Genomic DNA, 8,887 nt, shown 5'->3' with positions numbered 1-8,887 from the left:
TATATATATATATATATATACATGCATATATGTATTTTACAATTTATAATGTACAATATTTTATATTGTTTCTCTGTGTGTGCGGATGCATTAGAGAAGAGAGATTAATACAAACGAGCTGGTACCGCAATCAGTACACCTGCATATACTGTTTATCCATGTGTATATAATTGAAGGATTTACCTTCAAGAAAATGTAAACTGAAATTCTCGGGCAAATAAATTTGTCGCGGAGCATAATACATTAAGTACAAAACTGGAATTAATGGTAGTACTTTGAATTCTTTAGTCGTAAGTTGCTTTTGTTGTAAAGTACTTTAGTTTGATATATTTTCATCAATATCTAGGTAGCACTCGTTTTATAGAAGAGGAGAGTCAGAGAAGCCATTGACGGGTTGCGGGGAGAGCCTTTTTCCCCCGTCCAATTGTTAATATAATCATTTCTTTTGGCGGAAGTCCTTGTCTATATCAGAGAAAAATATTGTAATTAATTCCAGCTGTTTTTTCGGCGCTGTAAATATGTACGGAGTGGATTTTAAATCATCCACGAATTTATGTCTGTATGTATCAAATATTATCATTTACCAAATAGTATCTACAGAAAGAAGAACGTTTTAACATTGATAGCTTTTTATCAATGTTATTGAATTTCATTATTTTTTACTGACAATTACAATATGTTAAATAAGGTGTTCACAGCTCTTTACTCTTTAAATATATCTTCAACTTTATTATCCGATACTATTTGGGTCTGTTTTATCTAGCACTATATCGTTTTAGTTTTATATTTTTATGCTGCTTTTTAGTCCTACAGCCTTTCTTTCTGCATTTAGATGTTTAAAGTTTTGCTTAAACAAATTGAAGGTGTGGGTAAAGTGCGCTAATAATGTTAATTCTCATTTCTTCTTCATGCTAGTATAGGATTTTTTTTTAAATTATAGGCAATCTATGAAAATGTTAGAGGTAAGATTACCTCTTTGTCTCGTATTTGTATAGTCTGATGAAGGATGTATGTTAGGATACTTATAATGGTTTTCCTCACTACTGGTGTATCTGCAGCAATGCTTGTAGATTTTTAAAATATGCAGGGTTGGTGGTCATTATATTTCTTTGATATTTCGAGACGTAGGTAGTTTATGGAGGAAAAACAAAATCCATTTGTTCACTAGCGGGGTTATTTTGTTCCTATTGTTTATCAAATTTTGTTATAATCTTTCCGAATAATTTATATATGGTATTAAGGAGACTTCAGGCTGGATAATTTTCGAGGTTGTTCTGCTTGAGTCATTTTGTGAAACGTTTAGCAAGTCATTTTTCGACAGTTTATACTGCTTCTTTAAGACATTGTGTGCAATATTTGTAACGTCCGTTTAATGGTGTTGCGGCTTAGTCTGTTGTCTATAAAGTCATTGTTATTTCTATTACTGAAATAAAACTTTCAATATCACTCTATGGCTATATCTATATTACTATTTCTACATTTCTTGACGGTTCCACCTTTTAATTTTCTGGTTTCGGACTACTCTTTCTTTCATATATTTTTTAGCAGATGTAAGTTCTTCGTCTTGTTGAAATGTTGTCTCTATGATATTTACGCAATGTGTTTTAAAGTCCTCTTATTGTTTTCTATTTCTCTGTTTACTCAGTTCTGCTGTTTCAATTTTGTCTCTCGGTTGAATTAACTTCTTAGTGTTTTCATTTCTATGCCTCATCTAGTGTTTCCTTAAATAGGTTGTTGCTGACTTCGTTTCGTGTTTCTCAAGGGTGTTTGTTTAGGTGAATGAATTCGAGGTTTCTCTTGGTTGTTTTATAAAACCATTATTCCATAACATTATATGAGGAGCCATATGCACCTCCAGCTGAGTGCCAAAGAAAATCTTCCCAAGTTTATGTGAATATATTATGTGAATATATTATGTGAATATATTATGTGAATATATTATGTGAATATATTTATGTGAATATATTATCCATTCGCAGTTTACCAAGTTTCCTGACGGTGCCACAATTTTGACGATTGCACTCACCACACTGTCATAAGCCTTATATTTCATGTTTTTTTAAAAATCAAATTCAATAATACGAAATAGCGCTCTACTTAAACTAACATGAAAGACAATCCCATTGAAGTATACGTGTTCAAGTATGTGTATGTATGTACACAATATTTTGTGCCTGAACTCGTGAATATCTGCAGCCAATCGAATTGATATTATGATATGGCAAAATTTAGCAATGTCCCCTATAATTTCTCCATAAAAAGCAGCGCATTTTCAAACTGCGCACTAAGTCGAGACATTTGCTATAATGTTTTACGTCACTCTATCACACGCTAGTTTTTATAAACATGAAATTTTGAAACCGGTTAAGTTAATAAGCATAAACCTTCTTAAAGACACATCTTCGAATAGAAGGTGTAGTTTAATGTTTTATTTTCATTGCACATTGTTACAATATGAATAAGCAACTCTTATGTTCAGATAAGTATCGAGTATTAGATTCTAAATATTGAATGAAAGAAACTTACAGAGACATATAACTGAGAGACATCCCCCACCCTCCTACTTTCTTTACATAATCTTAAATAGTTAGTAAAAATCGGACGTGAGTTAGGTTTCATTAATAATGAAATAAGATATACGCAAACATCAGTCATCAATGGCACTGCAGAATGTTGTTTTCTTTCATCAAGAATAATTCAAAACTCTAGAAAAAATTTCACAATTTTCTCTCAGTTATGTTAAAGTAAAATGTAGAACATTCTGCTTTCATCAAAAGTTATTTTAAGTCGAAAAATATAATTCAGACGTGACACTCACCGAGCAGAAATATTCGTCATAATAAATTCATTGTGTATAATATTCTCGACTTTTTCACAGGATATGCTAATAGCATTGGTTATTTGATTTATTGTCAATCACCTGTCATCTATCATCTTGTATTTCTTTGATGGTGGCAGTTGCAGGACGTCCAAACCGTCAGTCATATTCAAGACCCTCCCTTCCCCTCCTTAATTCAGCTCTTCACTTTTCCACAGATGATAAAGCTGGAGAGTCATCTCTTGAGATAGCAACCATGTCGGCATGAATAACATTGGGGCTGAATTCTTTTTCTGAAGTTACTTGATAGCATCATGAGGCCAAATTTTCTCATTTTCAAGAGAAGTGTCTACGAGTTACATTTGAAGTTTTCTTTGGACAATCAGCTGTCAGTTTATCTGAAAAGAAAATTTTCAGTAATGAATAAGAAGTGCTGAAATTAATATATGGAAGGTTTCACAGCTGTAGCATCACTGCTTCATAGTTAGAGGAACTTTTCATCTCAGTGTTGTATATATAAATGCATGACTAAGTAGTTAAGGTGCGGCATTCACGATTACCTGTGCAGGTAATGTTGATCTGACGAAAGGAGTGACCTTATGTCTACACAAAAAATTTGATCACTGTAAGCAAATCATCTGTGTGGTTGTTCGGTAAGAAATTGTCGAATCCTTATATATCGTCTAACGAAGGGAAAACCCTTGTTATGTATATATGTATATTTGAAACGCCGGTGTTAAAACGTGGGTAGCTGATGAAGAAGTATGTTCTCTATGTGGCTTGTGTGTTTTCTCGTCTACGTTTTGTTTACAATGTCCTGTACCCAGATATGCACCTATACATACAGGTGGATGTTGGTATGCACATACCTGTACGTATATATGCATATACTCATTTACTATTTGTTATATATATATATATATATATATATATATATATAGTGAGATAGTGTGTGCGTGCGTGTGTGTGTGTGTGAGAGAGAGAGAGAGAGAGAGAGAGAGAGAGAGAGAGAGAGAGTAGAGAGACGTTCTAAACATGACATCCAGCCAATATCTATAACTGTACAATATTGAAATATTGTCCAATAATTTTTTTGTGTTGAAGTATTTGTTGTCATTTTATTTTACTATCGAGAATATTTGGTGAATAGGAATTTTGTATTGCTGGAAATGGTAGGTGTGATGTTAGTGAGAATAGTAATAGTAGTTGTAATGGTGGAGATAGGTGATGTACTGCGGTAGGAGATGGTACTGTCAGTGGTGGTGTTTGGTGCAGTGGCAATAACTGTGTTGACAACAATATTCATAATGAAGATGATAATGATGATGATGATGATGACGACGACGACGACGATGATGATTATGATGGTGGTGGTGATGGTGATGGTGGTGGAGGTTGTCATGTTCTTCCTGATGTCAATGTTTCTTTGTCTTGAGATATTTTATTTCCCTTTCAAACTGTATGATACACACACACACATACACGTATACACACACATAGATATTCTCATGCATATAACTATGTTTCTGCCTATGTGCATGTAAATGTGTGTCTATGTATATACATAAGCTGTAATAATATTATATAACCAAATATTTTCGCCTCTGTCTATTAATGTTGTTGTATTATTAATACACTTGCAGTCCATTTTGTTTATTTACCGTATTGTTGTTGTTCTTCGTAGTTTCATAGAAGCCGTGAGTTGCAATAATTGTTGCTGTTCGTGTTGTTGTTATTATTGATAACAGTATTCTCTTCTTACCGTTGTTGTTGTCGATAATGATTTTTGTTGTTGTTGTTGTTGTTGTTGTTGTTGATAATGATTTTGAAGTTGTTTGTTGTTTACATCTTCAATATTTCTCAACAATAATCTCTTCTCCGAAGAATATATCCTAATACTATTATAATTCTATTCACAAAGATACGTTCATCCGCCTTATAACAACAATATAATGAACCAAAAAAGTACAAACAATAAGGATTCCAAGGAAGGAGCTTCTGAAGACGCCTATTTTACAACTTCCCTATATTCTTGTTTCTATTGTTTTACATCGTATACGTAAGATTTATGAGGCATGTCGCTTATGCATGTCTGTGTTTGTGTGATTGCGTGTGCATGTGTGTGTGTGGGCGCACGAGTTTATGTGTGTGGTGATGTATGTAAAAGAATTTCTTTCATTCATACCTTTGTACAAAATAATGTTTTCTATTGATCTTACAGCTGTAAATGGAATGTTTGGAAAAATTGCTGGGTACATGGACACACACACACACACACACACACACACACACACACACACACACACACACACACACACACACACGCGTGATTACATACGCACATACATATATATTTGTGTGTACGGTTGTATGTGTATACATATGTATGCGTATGCGTATGGGTGTACATGTATATGTTTTTTTCTTGTGCGTTTTGGGGTTTGAATCACTGTGTCAATACATAAGTGTGAAGAGAGAAAGCAAGAAAGAGAAAGAGAGATTGGTACTGGAATAAGGAGCATAATACTTATTGTCTTTGCTGAGGACAAGTGGTACAGACGAAAAGAAACAGTTTTGAAACGTAAAGCGTAAAAGATCGATTGCATGTATTGCTTTCTTTAAAATAATATATCAAGGGATATATATGCATGTGTGTGTGTGTGTGTGTACGTAAGTATGTGGATGTATATATACGTGTGTGTATGGAGTATACTTGTATTTCTTGTTGCATATAGTTATGTATATATGTATACATTCATGTTATAAGGTGAAAGAGGAAATAAAGTTTAAAACAAAGTGTTTTCAACTGTAGATTGAAACCGTGCCTCGAGAAATACATCTGAAAGCCTTGGTATTTGGTTTCATATGAAATTTTGAAAAACATCTTGAGAAATGTCGTAAAACGCATTTGTAAAATTAAACATTCTGAAACTGAGAGAAATTTTAGGAGTTCGAACTAACACCTGTGCCTTAAATACCCCCATTCCACTGACACCCAGTAACTATCAGGACATGTGTTACTTTTGTTGACGATAAGGGCTAGACATTGTTTTTTTCTTGCAGTGTAGGTTGTTAAGAGATGAAATATTTCTAACCCCTGACTAGGTTCACTAAATGACACCATACCATTTTCGTTAGTATTTGTGATGTACGTATATCGAACTAACTTATATACAAAAATGCTGTAATGCAGTGTAGTCTCACTGTATCAGAATATTTTCAATTCCACGAAATCTTATATAACTTTATAAATCGCTTGTTGAAACCACTTTAGAGCTGAATATTAATAGCTTTGTTTTAGATTATTTGTATCAATGACAGGGTATCAAGTGTTCCACCAACTGATTGTGAACTCGAAAACAGTAAATCATCACAAATTATTATACTATTATGAAACTTAAATATCAGTTACGATAGCGTTTTCTTCTCAAAATAGTATCTTGATTTATGTATATTAATGCTGGGAAAACATAATATATTATATATATAAAGATGGTGATAGTATTCTCCAAGTGTAAATACTTTTATTGCAAACCTGGCGTCACTAAAGTTCTCCAGATCCCTTGCTGCAGTGTTAAGATGGTAAACGTTGGACATCCTTTCCCTTTATGATTATATCCTATGTTGTTCGGAAAGAAATATATGAATTACTACGTTTCAATTATTCCCATAGCGTTTTGTATCTTCAACTGAATTGTTAGATATGAGAAAAAATTCAGCAATACAGAGATTCGGCTTTATACTGACGTTATGTTTAAATTATTTAAATGAAGGCGGTACAAAATTGCCTTTCTTGGCCAGTAAATTCTTGACAACATTAATTTGAACAGAAACCGAAAACTGGTTCTTCCAATAAAGATTTTATTATGCCATCGCATTCCTTCTGAGAGAAGATTGTCCTATTTCGTGATATTATGTTGTAGAGAAGTAATAGATAAATGCATATTATATGGCAGGTTGTAAAAAAATAGCGCCTATATAAAATGTGCGAATAAGTTGAGCATAATATTTGGTATACAACAGCATGTAACAGATTCCAAGCGAAAGTATGGCTTCAACAGTTTGTACACAACTGCTTGTCTATAATAATATGCATAGAAATTTTTATTAATCATTTATATAAAGTCGTGTGTATATATAATATGCTCAGTACAACTGGTTCTATATAACTGATTCAATACAAAAGGTTGTATACAGTCGGTTGCATATGGCTACTTCTAATTAACAGAGGGTATATAACAACTTGTATACAACAGAGTCTATATAACAGTGTAAAACAGAAGTTCTAAATAAGAGAATTTATATAACATTCTGTATAACAGTGTCCTTGTGTGCATATAGTAGGTTATACAAGATAGTATCTTTATGACACAGTGTGATTAATAGATGGCTATAGAGAGCAGTCTGTACATAATAGGTTGTGCGTAACAATGCGTTTTATTTGACTTCTATTTTAATTTTGCATCAATCAGGAAGACCTCATAATCTTGGTATTACCACACCAACTGTCTCCAGACACGAAAATATGTCTCGTTTTCGACGCACATTTATTAAATTAGGCATATTACGTGGAAACTCCTTCAGTGGTTAAAGCTAATAATTAAGTTGTTTGTAAAATGCTAAACACATTTACCTACAGCTACACGCTTAGTGATGTAATTGTAGTAAGGCTGAAGATTAGCTAACAGAAATATTCATTTTTCCAGTATTTAATAGGTGCTTCTCTGTGCGGCCCTCGTTTTGGATTTGTTTCCATTACGTTGCCGCCATGTTTTTCTCAGATGTAACTAATTTTGAGAGTACGTGTATAGAATAGATTATGGTATTCTGGTTGACTGAGGATTATTTCTTCCGAAAATTCAGGCAATATTTAATATTAGATTTTTGTTCTACCTCACAATGAATCGATTGACTTTTTATTTTCTACGAGTGTTAAGTGGATACTCACAAATGGAACAAACTTCTGATGAAAAGCCTTTTCATTCTGGGTTGATGTATTAATGTTCAGTGTTTTAATGAGAAATTCTGTTAATTACGTCAGTATGTATATATGTGTATGAGTGCCCTATACATGTATGTACACGCATATTTGTAGGTGTACCGGTATGAGTATTTATATATGTATATATATATGTATATACATATATTCATTAATGTTAAGTTTTCATATCAAGTAATAAAGATTAACCTCCATATATATTGGGACTTTAAAAAAAGTACCATTATATATTTAGAATTAAAATATTATTAGGAATTGTATTTAAAAATGGTTGAAATATTTAGAAGTATACCCATGTACGTAAACTGTAACAGCAAAATCATATGTGGACACCCAATGGCGATGTGGACCCCAATTGAGAACCACTGATGTAGGGTAATCGGCAAGAAAATAACTCTCTGAGGGATAGAGATGCTGTCCAGTCACGAACTATGATTATTCCACTTTATTTCAATCTATGATACCCTGTATGATAATCAATATGATTTACATAAAAATTCTTGCCGGTGATATATGCTTGTCCTGTTCATCAATAACCTGAAAGCATTTCTAAAATTTTATCACTGTTTCACTTGTGTACAGTAGCAACCGATTCTCACTCAAATTATGCTCATTCGTCCCAATATAAAAAAAAAAACACCCAAATCTGAGATATACTATGCCGAAAACAAGTAAAACTTAGCCATTACTGGAATGCCTTTGATGGTAGGACTTAAAGAATGACAACATTACAAGTAAGAGCTGTTTTAATGGGTTAATTAAACTATGAGACTGGTTACTTGGCAACCGAGCCGCAATGAATAAACAAGTGTAATTTATTGCTTTTCTTCCACAGCTGGTACTAAGAATATCGCTGCTTGGTTCTGTACCGATGGTCGGCGTCGTCGCTGTCATTATCGTCATCGTCGTCTTGATGGTGGTCAGAATCTCACTCAATGATAATATCTGATATATTGTGAACCGGATTAATAGCGAAACAACTTCTTTGATATATCCTAATTAACTCAAAGTGTCAAACATGCCTCTATTCAAACTATTACGCTTATATATATATATATATATATATATAT

At 33.0% G+C, this 8,887-nt stretch overlaps 1 long non-coding RNA gene across 3 annotated transcripts in view; it reads right to left on the bottom strand.

Moving 5' to 3' along the window:
• The window catches only part of LOC128248892 (uncharacterized), a 143,907-nt gene that overhangs the window by 131,512 nt on the left and 3,508 nt on the right, over positions 1-8,887 (bottom strand). Inside the window, exon 2 of one of the 3 annotated variants that reach the window (XR_008265038.1) lies at positions 2,819-3,216. The exons of 1 other annotated variant lie outside the window; for it this stretch is intronic. This is a non-coding gene — a long non-coding RNA (uncharacterized LOC128248892). Of the gene's footprint in view, positions 1-2,414; positions 3,217-8,887 lie in introns of those variants that run through there. One more of the 3 variants, XR_008265037.1, reaches the window with a different exon arrangement.

This window comes from Octopus bimaculoides, chromosome 10 (genome assembly GCF_001194135.2).
Source record: "Octopus bimaculoides isolate UCB-OBI-ISO-001 chromosome 10, ASM119413v2, whole genome shotgun sequence".
NCBI lineage: Eukaryota > Metazoa > Mollusca > Cephalopoda > Octopoda > Octopodidae > Octopus > Octopus bimaculoides.
Note: the sequence above shows the minus strand (reverse complement) of the source record. Positions and strands in the feature narration are given on the sequence as shown.